We start from the raw sequence: 22,019 nt of genomic DNA on the forward strand, positions 1-22,019 counted from the left end.
GAAGTGTATGAAGTCAGTAAAGCTATGGAGAAAAAAAAAGTAGAAAATTTAAATTGGAATAAATTAAATTCTTAAAAACAATATAAAAGTAAGTTGCAAAATTATATACATTCTATCTATGTAGGCAGTATAGTCTCCAACGTTAAAACCATGCTCAAATTTTTTTCTTGACACAAAAGAAAGTAGACAGCAAAATATGCAGCCCAGCCATATTTATGTGACCACCGCCTATGTTAAACGTCAGTATGCAATAACCATTCACATATAGCAGGTGGAGGTATACATAAACCATGTCGGAAGGACGCCGATAACAATGCAGTCATTGTTGCAATGCGGAAGTGAAGCGATCTGTTGACGTCCGAAAGAGAATCATCATAGGCTTTCGAGCGAAGGGTGCAAGCATTTCCAAAACGGCTAAGCTTGTAAACTGTTCGCCGTAGTTAACGTATACTATGTACAGCAAAATAGCGCTATCCAAACCCTGCGCCGGGGCAACTGTGATGCCTCAAGATCTGTAGATAACAGCTGCGGACATGTGTACGGTCGTAGAAACGAGCAAATGTTGAGCAACAATTGTTATTCAATTGTCTGTGAAATCTTATGGGACTTTAGTGCTAAGTTCATCAGTCCCTAAGCTTACACAATACTTAACCTAAATTGGCCTAAGGACAAACACACACACCCATGCCCGGGGGAGCACTCAAACCCCCGCCGGAATCAGCCGCAGTCCATGACTGCAGTGCCTTAGACCGCGCGGCTAATCCCGCGCGGCTGTTGAGCAACAGGCCGTCCATGTGAACCATGGGACCACCGTCAGTGTCTGCTTAACGATCGTTCAGTGGAAGATGCTGCGCATGGGTCTCAGCAAGAGGTACCTATTTCATGCATCCCTGCTGACTGTTGTTCATCTGTGACGAAGGCTGTAATTTGCACGCCATTACCGCAACTGGACGTCATATGTGTGGTGACAGATGACCTTTTCAGATGATCACTTTTTATGCTCCATCGGATTCATCGGATTGAAAGCAAACATCCTGCAACTATCCTCGGACGAGTCTAAGCCGAAGGGGTGAGGGGAGGGCATTATGACCTGTGGAATATTTTCGTGAAATTCCTGAGTGATCTCGTCATTCTGGAAGACACAGTGGCTGAACCCAAGTACCAATCCATCCTATCCATCCTTGGGGAGCCTGTCCATCCTTACATGCAGTTTGTTTTTCCTCGGCACTACGGCACCTAGCAGCAGGACAATGGAACGCGTCCCACAGCTCGTAGTGTACGTGCATGGTTCGAAGAGCACCAGGATGAGTTTACAATACTACTGTGGACACGAAGAATCCCGGATTTAAACCTAATCGAGACTCCGTGGGACCACCTCGACTGGGCTGTTCGCGCCATGGATCTTCAGTTGTGAAACCTAGCTCGCTGGGGTGGCATGGCTCTACATGCCTGCCGATACCTTCCTGAACCTCACTGACTCTCTCCCTGCACATCCCGCAGCGGAGGCAGTTCAAGCTTTTCACAGTTGATGATATTAAATGACTGGGTAGTAGCCTGCGTTGCCACTTCTTTTAGTAGCAGAACTTCTTTGGTTGTCATCTGCAGCACCCTTACAGCACAGCGGTACGTCAAAGATATTCTACGTTCCGTTTTGCTGCACTTCATGGCAACCAATCCTGGGCTTAGATTTTGACAAGAAAATGCCCACCCACACACATCAAGAGTTGTTGCTGCTTGACTTGGTGCATGCTAAGTCCTACCTTGACGCACTAGGTCGCCGGATCTCTCCCCAATCGAGGACGTTTGGAACATTATGAGCTGACTCCTCCAAGTAGCTCGGGATTTTGACGATCTAAGGCACCAACGGGGCATAATTTGGCAAATATCTCTCACGAGGACATCGAACAACCTAGTCAATAAATGCCAAGCCATATAACTGCCTGCATAAGGGCAGAGGTGGACCAACGTGTTATTTACTTGCTCAACTTGTGAAGCTCTTTCTCTTTGATAGTGCATGCCATTTTTCTGAAATGGTAATCATTTGTTTATCTGTAACGTTCCTCTTATCTACCGATGTCAGTCCCATTCTGATGATATCTTCGCTGCACATCGCTTCCTTGTCTAGGGGGTTATCAAAGCGCTTGCTGGGCTCTGTGTTTTCCTGCTAATTTATTCTGCTACTTTCACTATTTATCTCTTAAGGCGGCCAGTTGGTCTATTGTTGTATTGTTTTGCCCCCATTTCAGTTCACCGCTACCTAATTCTCCCTTTGAAACTATTAACAACTCTTACGTTGTTTTTATTTATCTAGATCCCATCTCCTTAGTCTCCCAACATTTCGCAGTTTTTTCAGCTTTCATCTGTAGTTAATAACTAATAAAACATTGTCAGACTCCACATCTGCCTCTGGAAATATTTTGCAGCACGAAACCTGGTTTTGAAATAAATGATATGTTCTATGTGAAACCTTCCAGTGTCTCCCGGTCTCTTGCATGTATATAGTATTCTTTCACGATTCATAAATTAAATGTCTGCAATTGTCAAATTGTGCTATTTGTAGAAGTCTGCCATGCTGTTTCCCCTATCAGTCATTTGCCTTAGGTCCGTATTCTCCCACTGGTTTTCCTTCTCTTCTCGCTCCACTTTCGAATTCGTGTCCACTGTCACGATTAAATGTTCATTTCTCGTAGCATACCAAGTCATTTTATTTTATTTCGTCACATATTTTTTAGTCTCTTCAGCATATCCTGAGCTGTAATAAAAGAACATTCGTGCTGTTGTGGCTGGCCCTGGTTTTACGTCTATGGCTCAAATGGCTCTGAGCACTATGGGACTTAACTTCTATGGTCATCAGTCTTTTACGTCTATCTTGGTTATGATAATCCGTTGATTATGTTGTTATAATAGTTCAACCAAATACATGTTTGCCATTCCTAGTTCTCTAGCCTACCATAACAATTAACGATTCTAATACTACATGCAAAAAAACCATAGAATGTCATTAGGTCCTTTTTTCTTCGGACAACATGTTAAATTAATTTTCTATTTAGCAAATGACGTACGTTGTAATAGAAGATAATGTTTAGAACGTTTCTCATTTACTTTATAAACGCGTTTATGGAATTATTTGGGCTTCTCTTGAATATATTGCTACGGCATATTTTTTTACCATTAGTCACAGGAAGGATAAGTTTTCACTATCTGTACCTCTCTCTTTTTAACACTGTCGTGCTACGCTTATCACCAGTGGCAAGTGAAATATCGCATGCTATTCACAAAGCCTCGAACGATTAGGAACGGCAACGAGTCTGCCGATTTCTACTTCCTTTTCTATAAATGAAAAAGTCATTCTCGCATCTGCTTTGCTCGCATTTTTCCTTTTGTTATCTGCAGCTGCTTCCAGTACTGGCCCCTCTTCTCGCGATATTCCCCTGTACTGTTTCCATGTGCCGCTGCCTTTGTTTGCGTTCTCTTTAACTTTCTCCCATCCCACTGCATTGGGAGGGCAGGCGTCAGCTCAACGGAACAGAGGGAACGAGCGGCCGTGTTTTTACGGCACACATCGGTTTAATTTAGTCATTCGCCTAAAAAACACCATTTGATTTGTATTTTCTCTCTGTGTGTGGGCGCTGGGTAGGGCACCCATTCTCATTCACGTGTATGCGTGTGAAAGAGACAGTGGGGCCATTAGCAAAGAGAGAATTTGAGAGATAGAAGGGGAGAGGGAGAGAGGGCGGGAGGGAGGGAGGAAGGGGAGGGGGCGGGAGAGAGAGAGGGAGTGAGAGACAGAGAGTGGGAGAGAAAAAGAGAGAATATATGCGTTTGATCGTGCCAGTGGGTGTACGTTTGTTTAAGTATGTGAATAAGAGACTGCTGCACTCGCAAACACGCCGACACGCACACCACACCTACACGCACGCTTGTATGCCCACCCACGATGAATTTTTTGGACGGGCTTAGTACGAGGGAGGGGGAAAGCGCGCCTAGCCGCACACTGGGGAGCGGTAGTGAACCCGAGACAAAAGCGCAGAGGCGGGCGCAACGGAAGTGCGCATCCAGCGCATCCACACCCCCTCCTCCTCCTACCCCACCACCCACCGTCACACACACATACACGACGTGCACTGGGACACGCGGGCGGCAAATCCGCAGCCCTGGATGGCCTCTTTTCACACACGGGGGGTCTCCTGTTGAGCGGCCTCTGAATAAATCGACTCTCACGTCGACACGGCAAAAGCAGAACGCCAGAGGTGAAGCCGCCGAGTTGTGCCCCTGAACTTTGTAGGCGACTTTCATCCGCGCAGACTACACCACCACCACGCATCATCAAGTTTGGCGTCTAAACTTCATAATGCTATCGTAGTGCAAGGGTGCAATGTTTCACTGCACTTTATCAGTGTGAACCGAAGAAGTCGGAAGGTGGGCGATGTGTAGTCGTAACACGCAGTGTATCACGTGACACACCAGCCCATTGCGTCCGACAGTAGCAAGCGTTTCAGAGTGGTCGTAGAACATTTAGTGTTGATTTTCATGTTAGTCTAGGCATGGTGAAGGTGCTCTAACAAAGGAGTGTTAATTCTGGGCGCTATAGAACAAACACGACAATTATTACGTTAAGAAGGGACCACGATAGTTTTCCGCTCATGGAAGTCTTAGGGAGAGCCAGCTGGAGACTGGGGTGTGTTCCAGAGAGAGTACACTGCCAACCCCGCAGTGTATGCTCCGGCCCTCTCTGCACAAAATGCTTCTTGCACCAACCTCCTTACCTGCACATCGCTATAGTACCAACACATTTGGAAAAAAGAAATACACATTAGTTTTGCAAATGAACGCCAGCCACCCTAAGCTCTGCTTGTCTCAGTTTTAATTATGCCATAATAATGGCTTATCATTGTAAAAATCCTCATTAATTCCTCCCAGTTTTCCTCTTTTATCGAACATTTCTACCTTCTCAGGAGAAGTATTTTGATGCCTCGCCATTTGTATTTTCAAAAACAAATTTCATTATTCTGTCTGAGATTCCTTCCATATCTACAGCATCGTTTATGAAGCAATGAAGAATAGTAAAATGTAACAATATTGTTGCTTTGCCGGCAAGAGAGGTTAAAAAGTTTACAGGTTTGTTTGTACAGTGTCAACTATTAAAATAAGAAGATTAAAAACCGATGAAAACTATTCCTTTATATAGTTTACCATGAAAATGCAGATGACGATGGTATGGCCGGTGATAAGATGTTACGAGCAGTATCTTTCAGGTCACCTCCCAGTGTGGCCCATATGTCACACAAGGTGTCTGACACCAGTCTACAATTTGTCATTAGATGCCAAAGTGACCAGTGGCAGTGGTGTAACTCGGTCTGTTGGTCCAATACTACAGATTCTTCTTCTAACCCTGTAACACCCTGGGGCAGCCTGTCGATACAGACAACCTCGCCCATCACATCAGTGCTTGTCCACTGACGATGTGCATCAGAATTGTCAGCTGCTTCCACAGCAGTGGCCCCCACACTGGACTCCACCTGATGTCAATTGCCGCTGACTCTAGCCGTGCCACGAACGATGACTCACGCCGTGCCAGGAAAGCTAGGAGTGACGCTATGACTGTACTTGAGCTGCTGCATGCGACTCTCTGTTTGGAATCGAATCTCAGATTTGCACATCTGCGACCTGGGCCGGCGGAAAGAGAAGCTTGCAGTGAAATTCAATTCCTCGTCACACTCTTGCCGCCCTCCTCCTCCTCTCAAACCTACTCCCACTAAACTGGAGGAAGTGACAGCCGTAAAACAGTCAAAACAAGTATTAGATACACAACAAGAATAACGACCAGTGCCCGCTGCTGAGGCATAAGTTAAAACTAACCACTTACTCAGAGAGAAAAGAGTCCTGCATTTCTTGTTGCCCATGGCAGTGACCGAACAACACCTCGTGCCACGCCCACGCTGGAAAAAAGTCCCACAAGTACACAGAAGGAAACAACTCATTAACACTGGGGTCTTTACTTCGCCCACCCCAAAAACATAACCCCTACTATAACACTCAAATCCATCTTGCTGTCCTGCAAGGATGACGCTGACCATAAATCGCTTACAACAACATATACTTGTACAGCCCTTCCTTGCCAATCATTTAATGTGTCCCTGCCTTTACTCTTTTTCACATCTGGCGTGGTATGTAAATGTTCCTAGACTGCAGCAATAATATCTCCCCATTGGGCACGCTCCCGTAAGGATTGGCCAAAGACAGTCACTGTTAAGTACGTGCACGTATAATTAATATTTTCTACTACGTATTTGAAAAAATCTTACTGTTGTTCTTAGGTCAGGTTGTAGATGGTTTTAGCTAGCACTATGGGTGCAATATCAGTCGTCAGGAAGAGTGGCAGTCCTGTCTCAACTGCGGTACACAAACAGGTACTGTGAGGAGAAAGCCTCATTCTGGAGGTACGTATGCGGGGTAAAAGAAACGTGTGTGCTGCTCAGCACTGGCCACAAGGAGCAGTGTATGAAGTGGGTAGCCAAAATTTACAAACGACTGCAAATCAATGGAGGGCCGTTTTCGTGATGGATCAGACTCAGTTTAGCTATGAAACTGACAAAAGACATTTTTAAAGGATTTGTTCCGAAGCCGCGACTTGTTTGCGCTGAACAACCCAGTATGATCGCAAAAAAAGAAAAAATAGAGTCGCACTCTTGAGAGTTCCACGCAGACTTGTTTATGTACGAAGATAGTTCATCCATCCCGGGAATCGAGACACTCGACGATTTTTGCCTGTTGTCGATATAATAAATATGCCGTGTGACTGGGGCCTCCCCTCGAGTGGACCGTTCGCCGCGTGCAAGTCTTTCAATCTGACGCCTCTTCGTTGACTTGCGCCACGATAGGGATGAAATGATGATGATTAGGACAACAAAACATCAAGTCCCCGAGCGAATAAAATATCCGACCCAGCCGGGAATCGAACCCGGGCCCTTAGGATTGACACTCTGTCGCGCTGACCACTTTTTTTTTTTTTTTTTTGAAGTTTCATTTTGTTCGTTTTCTTTCGATGCATCTGCTCGGGGCGGACGTCACAAGACATCCGTCCAAATTGATCGTTGGTTCCTTGACTCAGTTTTTTTTTTTTTTTTTTTTATTATTGCAGAGAGCACGCAGCCCTCTGACCGAACACGCTGAGCTACCGTGCCGGCAGACGACTCAGCTACCGTACTTGTTGATATCAATGTCTGACGCAGCACTTTTAAAAGTTCCGAGGATTGTAAGTTTTAGGCTTAAATTTTCTGACAATTTCGCATTTGCTATTGCAGTTCCTATCAAAAAGCGATCTTAAGAGATGGACAGACAGTTGGATAACAAATGACAATTTTTTTCCTTATGATCTAATTACATATTAACAAATTTAGGATTTTTTCCTTTACTTGTACTGCGAACCTGCTGCTTGCCAAGTTTCATGATTCTAGATCAACGGGAGGTGCCGTGTAAGTTTTGATGAGTGAGTTCGCGAGTGTCTAAATACGTGACAAACATGGCCGTATCTTTCGATCTCTGACTTACAAGCTTAAAGTTTTTGTGCAACTAGGGAACTATAGAGCTTAGTATGTGATATGGCCGTATCTTTCGATTTCTGTGACTTAGAAGCTTCAAGTTTTTATGCAACTAGGGAACTGTAGAGCTTGGTATGTGGCTGCGTAATGAAGTTGGACTTGATACGTCTAGCTGTTCGTGAGAAAAAGGATTCTAACAATTGGACAGACAGATGGATACTTAGGTAATTCTGTAAGGATTCCGTTTTTGTCCAATGAGGTACTGCATAATGGAAAAGGAAGATTAGTATTTAACGTACCGTCGACAACGAGGTCACTAGAGACAGAGCCCAAGCTATAATGTCTTCATTAACGATTGGGAAGGAAATTGGCCTCGCTCTTTCAAAGGAACCATTCTGGCATTTGTCTGGACAATTTATTGAAATCATAGGAAACCTAAGTCCGCCCTGATAGCTGAGTGGTCAGCGTGACGGATTGCCGTCCTGCGGGCCCGGGTTCGATTCCCGGCTGGGTCGGAGGTTTTCTCCGCTCACTGACTAGGTGTTGTGTTGTCTTCATCATCATTTCATTCTCATCCGGCGCGCAGGCCACCCAATGTGGCGTCGAATGTAATAAGACCCGCACCAAGGCGGCCGGACCTGCCCCGCAAGGGGCCTCCCTGCCAATGACGCCAAACGCTCATTTCCATAGGAAACCTAAATCTGGATGGCTGGACATGGATTTTAAACACTGTACTCCCGAATGCCGGTCCAGTGCGTCAACCACTGCCTCACCTTGCTCGGTCAGTGTAGGCATGCGCGTGTTTTTGTACGAATTTAGTTGTGTACTCAGACCTCCAGGTACTTCGAAGTGAATTTCTGAATACTATGGTCTACGAAGATATTATCCATGATTCTTATGTATGTGGACTAGCTTCTAATTTCTAATTACAAGATAAAAATATGGAATACATGCGTCCTGTCCCATGAACATTTATCTACAGCAGCAAATAATACAGCGATCAGAACAGCAGCCTCCCCCTCCTGATTGATCTGAATTTCACGAGTTGTGTTTTTTATTCTCTTTATTCGCTCGCTGTTCCACCCATGTCTCCTCTCCACACTCTTACCGTCCTGAGAGCAGTGCTGCCAGAAAAATTACAATTACTCCCTATAAACCACAAAAGCACCATCATTTGGAAGCACCAACACCGTTGCACGGTATAGTTCTATGTTGTTCGAGATAACAATATTCCCAGTATTGAGGATAGGCGTACTACATGTCAGACTCACAAACACGTTTTAATAAAATGGTCTCGTGATTCCAGCTACGTCAAGCTATAGAAATGACGTACTCTAAGCTTTATGAAAATAAGTACATTGCCGAAAACTGTGTATTGATATTCCATTAACGCTACGTCTTATTTACTTTCACTAAGTTTCATCACTGGTATTTCGGTTGCTTACCTCAGCTAGACGAAGTGGGTTAATGTAGAATAAATACTGGAATTTTCTATTTAAACTCATTCTCCATAAAGCCTGGATCCTTCACGGTGTAATTTTCACATCTATGGTGACTTGAAGCAAGACATGCGTGGGCGTCGGGTTCAGTCGGACGAGGAAGTTCAAGAGTGGGTGAGGGTATGGATCCGACAGTGGTCGACAGCGTTCTGCGAAACAGGAATCGATTGTGACTCGTCTCCCAGTGCGATAAACGTCTTTAACACTTGTGGTGATTACTTTTGAATGGAACCATTCAATGGTCTCGTTGTGGTGGCTGTTCGGTTTCCATTTGATTGCCCCTTATACAAGCTTATTCAGTATTCAGATAATTTGGAATTCTTGTGCGGTTATTTTTCATCATTCAGTTCTATACGCTAATCCTCACATGTACTCTTTTAAGAACTTCCTTTATGGATGTACTGCGTTCGGTTTCATTATATTGAAAGACAAAAGACAATAAACCGCCTTCAGCAGAGGTGATCATATTTTTAAATGTAATTTTTAGCCAGCGTGGTAACTGCGAGTTGCAATAGAGTTTCAAGACACAGATATTTAACTCCAATACCAGCCCATTTCAATTTATTAACCGTTGTAGGATACAATGTACAAGTCCTGCACATTGCACAAATCACAGCTTTAAGCTGTGCTTCATTAACAAGTAATACAGACAGTGCGTCGCCACATTCTATCTGTTGAATGGATTAAGGTCTCAATTTATCTTAATTTATAGCATATGTTCAATTCAACTTCCATTACTCCGTTGCGTTATGAGAAAGTTCCTGGAAACTGAAGCATGAAATATAGTCAGATAGCGTTTTTGTTCACAATTTCATGTAATAAAAACACTGAGGTCACAGTAGAACTCACAGGGTAGTGACAGTTCTTTAGCATAAAAGTAGGACTTAATCTGAGGAAGAAAGTTCTGAAAACATATGTTTGGAAAACACTATTGTATAGTAGTGAATCACAGACAGTAGGAAAACCAGAAAAGAAGACAACAGAAAAGTTTTAGTTGTGGTATCATAAAAGAATATTAAAAATTAGGTGGATTCATAAGATAAAGAACGATGAGGGTTTCCACAGAACTGGCGAAGAAACGAACATACAGAAAACACTCACAAGAATAAAAGGACAAGATAACTGAGCATACGTTCAGGTATCAGGAAATAACTTCCATCGTAGTAGCGGGAATTGTAACGGATAAAAACTGTAGATGAAAACAAAGATTCAAATACATCCATCGAATAACTGAGAACGTAGGGTGCATTGGTACTCGGAGATGAAGGGTTCATAAAAAAGGATTTCGTGGTGGTACGCATCAAGCCAGTCAGGAGGTTGATAACACAAGGAAAGAAAAACCAAACTGAAACAAATTCATAGATGATATTTTTCAGTATGTTCTCTCCTCAAACTCTCACTGTAAGATCCGTCCATAACATATCTTATTGTTCCAGTTTCATTCGTTTTACGTTGTACTCGGATCTGTAAAACGTAAGGACGAAGGTAACTTTCGTATGATGTGTCACTGCCAAGTAACATAGCACCACGAAAGTTGGGCCCTACATAGAAAGAACTGCTACAGTATAATACAGTACACTGAATGACATACACAATGAGATGAAAAGAAACGACAATTTTATTCAAAGGCAACAATTATATTAAAGTCAACACGATTTGTAATGGTCCTATGGGCATTACAGACGACGGGACTGGGTCATACTAGGATGTGTGAACATCACGGAGAGCAAATCATGCAGGCCACACCGCTGGGAAGGAGTTCTTGTCTTAGGACGAACCATTCCTCCACCAGCGTGGTTGACACTGCTCGATGGTTGCTGATCCGTGTGGATGTGCTGTAATGCATCCCACAACTTCTCGATGGAGTTTAAGTCAGAGGAACGGGCAGACCGGTCCACTCGCCGAAATTCCTCTCGTAGTCCTACACCGGCGCAATTGGATGCGGTCAAGCATTTTCATCTATAAAAATGAAGTCAGAGCCGAATGCAGCCGTGAAAAGACTCATTTGGAGAAGGAGTACTATAACATTGACCCCTGAGTGTACAGGGAGTTCAGTATGCGCGTGCAACATCAAGTCTTCCCTTACCGTAGAACCTGCACCATAGAAATTATCACATTACATACCCTTATATGGTGAGTGGTGGGAACGCTCGACGCAGCTAAAAGACTACAACATGGCATTTGAATCTTCACAGCTCTGGACGGCTGTTCATTACTGCGTGCCACCTAAGAACAGGTTACCTCTCACGATGGCGTGAAGAGTTGGTATGAATGTATCAGCTGTGGAATGGATCATGTATGTAATGTGGTCGATGTGGTCCTGAATGCTATGTCAGTGCTCAACTTTGCTTTTCTGAGTGTCCACTAGGAGCTTTTTTCTGGTCTTTGTACAAGGTGTCAGATATGGGAAAGTGGTCGCAGGAGTGGAGACCATCTACCACTGTTCACTGAGCACATTATGCGAGATCAGGACGGAGAAAGACCCTGTTGCTATGAAAGATGAGTCATTTTTCCCTATATTCAGGATGTATATCTTTCCTGATCTTCATATTTCCAACCAATCGACCCCAGCTTGAATGTAAATATTTGTTTGCTTTAGCATTTTTTTACTCGAAACTAGATGTTTTTTGGACCAGTTAACACACACTAGGGGAGATTTGCATCATTTTCACAGCTCACGAGCTTCATAGCCTTAATTTCCAGAAGTAGTATAACCCTCACAATCAAATGGCAAAGTCTATGACACTTAAAAAATTGAAACGGAAACCAAATTAGTTTGTACAGATGACAATTTAAGCTTTAGAAATCGACCTTAATGTTACTGCGTAAGAATGGCGGATTGAAAAGTAAAGGACAGTAGTTGTTTTCTCAAGGCTTGGATTCACTCTTTTCATTATGGTCTGTAAACCAGCAAAACCTTCCTTTACCCATTCTTTTCGTAGTACCATAAGGTTTTCGTTTATTAATTCGTCACATGACACCACATCAAGGCTGTAATTTTGTGTTTTATACCGTTTAGCTATAGGGTGACAATTATTGAACTTTATAAAAAAAACTAAATTTGTTCCAAACTACGGCGTGCACACACTTTATTCAACATGTAAACGTCACTACAGACATTCGGATTTAGGTTATGACATGTTCGATATACCTGCCATCAGTGCCGATGGTGTGACGCAGACGAATAACGAAATTCTGCGTGACCCGCTGATGTGTCAGAACATCGATGCTGTCGGATGAACGCCTGAAAGGCTATTTTCAGCTCAGGAATGGTTTTGGGGTTATTACTGTACACCTTGTCTTTAATATAGCCTACAAAAAGGAGTCGCATGTGTTCAGGTCCGGAGAATATGGCGGCCAATCGACGCCCATGCCAGTGCCCCTGGGTACCCTAGAGCCAGAATGGGGTCCCCAAAGTGCTCCTCCAGGACGTAAAACACTCCTGGTTCGATGGGGTCGAGTTCGGTCTTGCATGAACCACATCTTGTCGAACTTTCGATAACGGGAATGGAATCACCTTCCAAAACCTTCACGTACCGTTCGATAGCCACCGTGCCATCGAGGATATCGCCCCGATTGTTCCGTGACTAGGCACTGCACACCCCACAGCCACCCGCTGAGGATGAAGAGACATCTCGATCGCGAAATGCGGATTCTCAGTACCCCAAATGCTCCAGTTTTGCTTATTGAGGAACCCGTCCAAATGAAAGTTGATTTCGTCGCTAAATCAAACCATAATGCGCATACTAATTCCCATCATGCACCGCGGCCAACCGTCCAGGTTGAACGTTCTAATGCAAACCGTTCAGAAGTTATGACAATTTTATTTCATGTAGTTCAATAATTGTCACCCTGTCCATTGGGGTACTCGCTAAGTTCATACACTACTGGCCATTAAAATTGCTACACGAAGAAGAAATGCAGATGATAAACGGGTATTCATTGGACAAATATATTATACTAGAATTGACACGTGATTACATTTCCACGAGATTTGGGTGCATACATCCTGAGAAATCAGAACCCAGAACAACAACCTGTGGCCGTAATAACGGCCATGATCCTCCTGGGCATTGAGTCAAACAGAGCTCGGAGGCGTGTACAGGTACAGCTGCCCATGCAGCTTCAACACGATACCACAGTTCATCAAGAGTAGTGACTGGCGTATTGTGACAAGCCAGTTGCTCGGCCACCATTGGCCAGACGCTATCAATTGGTGAGAGATCTGGAGAATGTGCTGGCCAGGGCAGCAGTCGAACATTTTCTGTATCCAGAAAGGCCCGTACAGGACCTGCAACATGCGGTCGTGAATTATCCTGCTGAAATGTAGGGTTTCACAGGGATCGAATGAAGGGTAGAGCCACGGGTCGTAACACATCTGAAATGTTACGTCCACTGTTCAAAGTGCCGTCAATGCGAACAAGAGGTGACCGAGACGTATAACCAATGGCACCCCATACCATCACGCGGGGTGATACGCCAGTATGGCGATGACGAATACACGCTTACAATGTGCGTTCACCGCGATGTCGCCAAACACGGATGCGACCATCATGATGCTGTAAACAGAACCTGGATTCATCCGAAAAAATGACGTTTTGCCGTTCGTGGACCCAGGTTCGTCGTTGAGTACACCATCGTAGGCGCTCCTGTCTGTGATGCAGCGTCAAGGGTAACCGCAGCCATGGTCTCCGAGCTGATAGTCCATGCTGCTGCAAACGTCGTCGAACTGTTCGTGCAGATGGTTGTTGTCTTACAAACGTCCATCTGTTGACTCAGGGATCGAGGCGTGGCTGCACGATCCGCTACAGCCATACGGATAAGATGCCTGGCATCTCGACTGCTAGTGATACGAGGCCGTTGGGATCCAGCACGGCGTTCCGTATTACCCTCCTGAACCCACCGATTCCATATTCTGCTAACAGTCATTGGATCTCGACCAACGCGAGCAGCAATGTCGCGATACGATAAACCGCAATCACGATAAGCTACAATCCGACCTTTATCAAAGTCAGAAACGTGATGGTACGCATTTCTCCTCCTTACACGAGGCATCACAACTACGTTTCACCAGGCAACGCCGGTCAACTGCTGTTTGTGTATGAGAAATCGGTTGGAAACTTTCCTCATGTCAGTACGTTGTAGGTGTCGCCACCGGCGCCAACCTTGTGTGAATGCTCTGAAAAGCTAATAACTTGCATATCACAGCATCTTCTTCCTGTCGGTTAAATTTCGCGTCTGTAGCACGTCATCTTCGTGGTGTAGCAATTTTAATAGCCAGTAGTACAGATTTAATTTTGTTACCTGACAGTTTAGATCACCAATATACCATTTCAGAGTCTTTTCATTGATTACAGGCCACTGATAACGGCAACCAAAACCTTTTTCCGTGTAAAATGGGGACATATTGGCGAAAATACCATGCTCCCTGTTAACAGTCGCGAAAATATTTTGATACGACTGTACCCTGTTACTACCACTGCTTCCGTTTTTTTTACTTGGCATTTATGGGTGGCCATATGTATTAGCGTGCGGAAATTTTCCCTAAATTTACTAGTGACATGTATAGGTGAGTATGCTAATCGATGTGAGACCACAGTTATGTCTCTACCTTTCGTTGATACTGAGTCTTGCAGAAATGAGGTCAGATTTTCTATCTCGGTGATTCTGAGTTTCTTGTCTATTATGACCCACATTTCTCATTAGTCTGCCCTCTTAAATCCATCCCAAAAGTCTCACTTCTATCAATTTCCGTTTTTAGTCATTTTTATGTAGCGAGTAGCAGGTGAGATCGATTCCTTTTCAGGAATTCTTCAAAGTCTGGCGTATCGTCGAAAATGTTTCGACCGATGATCACTAAGATTTTAATAGTCACGTCTGAGTAGATGTTTGTCTGGGGTTTACACTGGTACCTCCTCCTGATCTACTACAGCTATCATTATCTTGACTGGGGGGAGAGTAGCCAACTCTAAAAAACATTTGCGTGAAATCGGCACATAGTGAGCCTGCATCTACAGTGCACTCATGAACCGTTATGAGGATCTCCCAAATCTCACCCTAAAGGCCAAGTCCAAAAAGTCGTACCCTAGCTTGTCAAACTGGAAACTCTCTGCTTCAAGCCTTCTACTCCAAAAGGGGGCACTATTAGTTCTGGGGAGAATGCTGCAGAACGTGAGCTTTACTGATGTTGTAACGTATAAATGAGTCACAGCGCATTAGAGAGTGTGAATGCATACCCATCCATCTGTGCTCGAGGCAATGTCTTCGGGTGTGTATGTGTGTGTGTGTGTGTGTGTGTGTGTGTGTGTGTGTGTGTGGGCGTGCGCTCGGGTGCTTGCATGTGCGACGGCCAGGTGTGCGAAGGACCGGGTGTGCGAATGACAGAATGAGCTTATTCACATCTCGTAGTACAACAGAACAATGAGAATTTCTTTGATCTACCCACCACTGGGTAGCAGTGCGCATCATGATTCACAAGAAGTGGTATTAACCACTTCCAAAGATGTGCACACAATACTTAATTCTATTAAAAATGTAAAGTCGTATGGGATGAATGGTGGCGAGACCCGAAGGGCAAGTTAAGCCGCGTATTTGGAAAAGTTTGCCGAAGTTAAGCCGCGTATTTGGAAAAGTTTGCCCTATCCTTCACGCCTGTAGGCAACTTTCCTTCTAGAAGAATGACGGCTGTGTACGGAAGTCTATGTTGAAGTGACTGTGATGGGTGTGTGTGTGTGTGTGTGTGTGTGTGTGTGTGTGTGTGCGTTGGAGATGAGGAGAGATAGTAGAGGGTGAAACCTAGTCCTCTCAAAGAGCAACAAGGAGGCCTCAGAGTTTAACATCCCAATCGAAGGACGGATTCCCATAAACAATGTCACATGTCCTCACACATGAGACACAGCGGAGAGTTTTGGAACGGAGTCCAGGACATTTGGAGGAAACTGGTGGTCAGGGTCTTCGCACAACCACCCCTCCTATTCTCTCTACCGTATTCTCTTACTGTAAAGACAAAAGGCGTACCTGGACGGTCATCCATCCAAGTTCTCAACTTCTCTGAACTGCCGGGAAACAGTGTATACATCTCAGCATGGCCGTTGACTGCAATTGTTTTAATTGTATGTAATGTGTTTTGTAAATTTCTGATGCAGTGTATTTGTCAAAATCTCGCTAATTATCATTTGCATTGTTTATTTTTAACATGAGAGAATAAGCTTTCGTGAAATGTTTAATTTGTGTGAATTTACTAGTGATTTGCTCGTAGGTACAGCTGGCGAGACATAGCGCATAACTGGATAAATAAAGACTTTGAAGCATTTATGGTACGATGTATTACAGTTCTGAGTGTGAAGACAATGCGGCATAAGATGATAGTGCAACGTGTTTTTAATGCGAAGTTCTATTCCTTGGCGGCAAAACAGCGTGAAGTGGGACTGCAATATACATTTTAATGCGATACGGATGTACCTATAGAGTAATGTGAGCGTTGTAACCTCCCCGTGAATATATAAAGTCAATGTTAGGTGAAATGTTGTCTTTCCACAAAACTGAATAATAAAAATGAGCTAAGTGTAACCTCCCCGCAAAATTTTAAAAGACAATAATTGAATAAAAATGCAAATAGTGCCAAATGTTAGCTTCCCACAGTAATAAAACTCAATGATAATAAAAATGTGCAAAAAATAATAATTCCCCACAAAATTAACGTTAAGATGAACCTGATAAATTTTATAAGGGCAGCTGCGCTGACCTTCAGCCCTGTGAAATAATTGAACCTGAATAGAGAAACCAAAATTCTGACCTCAGTAAAACTGCATCTACATCTGCTCTTATTTTTCGGCACAGCTCCGTGCAATGCTGGCCCGTATTTAATTTTGATTCTTGGAGGGAATGCATGGGAAATATTATTTAACTTGAAATGAATCTTTTTGTTTAAAACAGTTACTTTAAAAGAAAATTTTTATTGGGGCAATTCTTGAACAAATTAATTACAATTAACATATGTTATTAGCTGAGCACAATGCTGCTTCATTACCTTCGATAACAATATACCTCGTCCAGAACCGTGACCAGAGACCCATGTCGACGCCCGCTCAGTACAACCGTCCATTCGCTACAGCTACTGCCGACTCCTCACACACAACTACTGTTCCTGCCGACTCACTACACGCAACTTCCCACTGAGTCCAACTCACAACTGAACACTCGCGCGGTCAAGCGCAGACTAGCAACGATAAATAACTCTCTGGTCAGAGATTCTGTCATGCCTCGCCATCGCTGTTAATGAATACACTGAATACATACGTGTTTCAGCGTATGAACATGAGTTTTCGTCGAACTAAGTTGTCAGAAGTTCCTTGAAGAAACTTCAGGGCACATATTAAGATAATACCCATTAAAGCTCACAGGAAGGGAGTACTTAGCCAGCTCTGGAAAGAGACGTATAAGTGGTGTGCTAGACTTCACTGTAAGTGAAATACGCTCCAGTTATGCCTTATCTGAGAAATTCTGAGGTATTTAAAGATAATAGCTCTCCTCCCTCAATACCTAAGTCTAAAACTGTCCACGAAAATTGAATTTCAATCATTTTGGTGGACAAGGACTAAAGAACTGTTTCAGCCTGCCTGTACGATAAAAGAGAGCAATATTATTGTTAGTCATAAAATAAACTGCTTTCTTTTTTTAAGAGGAAATCATCAGTATAAGGTTATACACTTTGCACCAGATGTGTCAGTATCAGTATTTGTAAGAGCTGTGGACCAGGTAGTGAGGGCAAGAGTTAGTCCATAATTAACCATGCATGTGGACAATCTACTAATCGTTATATTTCGATTAAAATTACTTAGTGATTGATATATTGTACTGGAAGGTCCCAGTGTTTCCGGATTGCAGCCAGCCACTCTTCACAAGGCACTGGCACATATCTATAAACAGCAAGCACGTAACACTGAGGAAAGAACTACAACTAATCGGTGGCTGGACCCTACCTCTAGACTCACTGAAATGTCAATCACAAAGTGATTTTAACTGGACTATACTAAATACTGAGGACAATAATGCAAGATTTTAGATGAAGCTCTTCAAGCTTTATGCAAGTTACGTATTATTTTTAGACTGAATATGTCAGGATTTGTAAATATTGTATTGCCAATTTTGAGGTATATAATTTCTACAGGTGCGTTTACAAAGGCCCATAAAAAATTTAAAGCCATTCAAAAGTGCTCACTTCCCAGTAATAAGAGACAGTTAAATTGATGTTTAAGAATTTGTGGAGTTCATACAAAAGTTGTAAAAGTACAATGTTTCAACCACCTACATTTAACAATTATTTTACAGTCAAGAGTTGATCAAAAAATCTTTCGAGGATTTAAAAGAAAAATTGTCGAGACATCAGGTTTTGAACCATCTTGATCTAAACTAACAACTTTGTTTGGGAACAAACAGCAGTATGTATGGGATTGGAATACAATTATTTCAAAACTCTGGAACTGATGAAAAGAAAGATTTTTGGGCGATTGTTTTCACCGGTAGAGTTTTCGGTATTTGGGAAGAAATACAGTATCTCAAAAACGAAGGCTCTTGAAGAAACCTGGGGATTTCAAAAGTTCAAAAATTACCTGTGGGAGCACAAAGAAAATGTCTATATTGACCATAGATCAGCAACTTTCCCAACAATCCGTAGGTCGCATGGGCTTTTGGTTCTGATATTTTGCATCCGCTAATCCCAAATGTCACAGATGACCTACAGCAAAGGGGGACGCCCCATATGATGACGCAAATTAACAGTTTGCACACCGTAAGTCCTTACGTAATACGTTCTCGAAAACACAGTTCTTTCGACGGAACTCGTATGCCTTACCTAGCTTCGTTTCCCACGCTTTTTGATACCACAAAACGTACGCTGTACATCTCTTCATTCAGACTGCATGCGTAGTTTATGTGCTTTCCAGCACAATTTTGATGGTTCTTTCGGATATGGATACTTACTACGAACTTCAGATGTATTTTGTGGAAGTTTCAACAGTTTAGGTAACAAATACAGGCTTACATTATTGAAAAATATCGTTCAAATAACGTGAATGTAACTATAAAATCAAATACCGCATCAAAATATTTTGTACTGTTCTTTCAGCTGTTTAAATGTGTATTTATTTATTCAATGACAGATAAAAATGAGACTGCTAGTACTGTTGCTTCTCCTGATACATCACAAAACGTGATTACTAACGTGAGCAGATGCTCCAGTGTTGACAACCGGTCTAACTGACCAGTGTCCAATTGCCCTAGCGGTGCAATATTGCAACTGGATGGAAACTGTACTGAATTTGAATGTTTCTCAGCATAATTCAACAATGAGATGCTAAAATCAATAGAAGTTGAAAGAAACAGGTATGCAGGACTAAAAATTCATGATATGAAAAATAAGTCTATGAAGAAGAATTCCATGTGGCATCGATGGTCAGTTTTAAAATACATGGAATATAATGGTTTTTCTCAGTATTTTGCAAATGAATGTAGTGAAGTTGCCAAAAATACTTCATGGACAAGCAGGCTAAATGAGTAGAGACATATTTACTTCCATTTAGTTTATGAAAACACGAAATTCATGAATATGCCCTTCAGATGTATAATAGGATTTCGAATTTATATGAAAAACAAATCAAATCTATGCACCATCAAACTTTATTTAATGTGAATCAATAACAGGTTATTTTTTTAATTACGGAATATACATAGGTATAGCAAACAAAGCAGATAACTCTGTCTTGTCCACAACTGTGAGGCTGTGCGGAGATTATTTTGGCAAAGCACACTGCTTTTACATGGACAGGTTCTACACAAACCCTGCTGTGTTGGATTGTCTGTGGCAGAATTAAACCTTGGTTGTAGGCACTTTAATGCAAAACAGGAAGGGTGTGCCTGATGAAATGAAGATTGTAAAGCTTAGAAAGAGGGAAATGATGGTTTGAAGGAAGAAACATTTACTTGTCGTAAAACTGAAGTCAGCCAGTGATGTGTACAGTCTTTCAACCAGACATCGAGCAGATTCAAGTGTAACTACCACCAGAAGCAAAGAAGGACAAGCAGACAGACGTAAACCAGATGCTGCACTAGACTACAACAAGGAAAACCTGGAGTAGACAGAGTTAAACAGCTATCAAGTTATTATCCTTTCTGTCGGAAGACAATGAAGTGGTGCAAGATGGTTTTCTTTCATTTGTTTCTTTTAGCAGTAGTGAATAGCTGGGTTGTGTAGAAACAAACAACAAAAAAGACATCAAGGCCTTAGGTAAACAGCTAGCCAGTCATGATGGTGTGGAGTTTCAGGATTCAACAGGTGGACCATCACCAAGTATAGACAGGGTGTTTGGTCGACACCTCGCAGGAAAGATTCCTGCTACTACATGTAAGCAGATAGAGGGAGAAAAGTAACTTGAAAAGAGTAAGAAAATAAACACTATGGTTGTGTAAGCAGTGTGATGTGGGGCTCTGCATACAAGACTGTTTCAAAGAGTACCATACCCGCGTAAATTGTGCTTGATATAACAAAACCTGAACTTCTACACTGAAATTTTCTTGTTCGCATATGTTTCTTCCAATAAAATACGTTCTTTTGTACATGCTTATTTCTTGCAAACATTCAAAAGTTTGAGTTTTAGAAACTACCATCTGTTTTTTGTTTTGCGGAAGAAAATTCAATTTTCAAAATTGTAGAAAAAATACTAGTTTCATTCAGGAAATAAATGTATAACAGCATTAGAAAGAGGAAGTTTCTAACTTCAGTGGTAATAGGTTAGCAGCTTTATATTTTCTTCGTGATTCTTAAAAAAAAAAAAAAAAAAAAAAAAAAAAACTTAAAATCGACATAAAAGAATCAGTCCTCAGGGACAGAACCTGTGTAAATGGCTCAGCGTGGAAAGTGTCAATTAAATAAAATAATAATTTTGCATGACAGAAACGTCTCACTGAATGACAATAATGACAATTAATAGGTGTGGCCCAGTCAAGCAAGTCAATACGCATATAGACATATTAATGAGAGAAGGGATCATCTAATCTATAACAGAAACGAGTGGTCATTATAACATATATTATTGAAAAGTGAGATAAGTAATCGAACATTAAATATGTGGATAATAGATTCTAACGACGCACTTTAGCTTTGGCGCAGATCGATGGATGATAAAGGCAAAGTTATGTGAATAATACGACCAATGACTGTAAGCATCGTTAGTAAATTACAGAAAGGACGCCGGCCGGGGTGGCCGAGCGGTTCTAGGCGCTACAGTCTGGAACCGCGCGAGCGCTACGGTCGCAGGTTCGAATCCTGCCTCGGGCATGGGTGTGTGTGATGTCCTTAGGTTAGTTAGGTTTAAGTAGTTCTAAGTTCTAGGGGACTGATGACCTCAGAAGTTAAGTCCCGTAGTGCTCAGAGCCATTTGAACCAACAGAAAGAACACGGAAAAATTCATTGCGGAAGAGAATTGAAGGCTTACTTTTTCAAAACCCCGTAACTGTTTCCATTCCGACGCACAAGCTTGAAATTTGACCCAAAGACGAATGCACACTTCCTGCAACGTCGCCCTCGGGCTCGACGACACTTCAAACACCAAAAAAAGAAAAGGTCACTAATCAGGAACGCCACCATGAACGTCTTTCTAGTGGGTGGCTGAGGAAAATCCTACCGTTCGGAATCGACATGAAAACGCCTTTGGAAGTGGCATGAAGCGCGTTGATTTCCATACATTCCGTGGTAAAAAACTACAGTTCGCAGTGCGACGATCAGCAGGACGACGTTCTTGACAAAGCTTGACACTGATACCAACCACTGGGTATTCCAACCATACTTTAAGGACGTCATGGAGCTGCAATCGCGTACAATGTGATCCTAACACTTTGGAGTGTAGCCTTCGAGTGGTGTGATAGCAGGGACTTGCAACATTAACTTGTGGATGAATGAAACGCCAAAGTGTTTCTCTAAGAC

The sequence above is a fragment of the Schistocerca serialis genome, chromosome 4 (assembly GCF_023864345.2).
Source record: "Schistocerca serialis cubense isolate TAMUIC-IGC-003099 chromosome 4, iqSchSeri2.2, whole genome shotgun sequence".
Taxonomy (NCBI): domain Eukaryota; kingdom Metazoa; phylum Arthropoda; class Insecta; order Orthoptera; family Acrididae; genus Schistocerca; species Schistocerca serialis.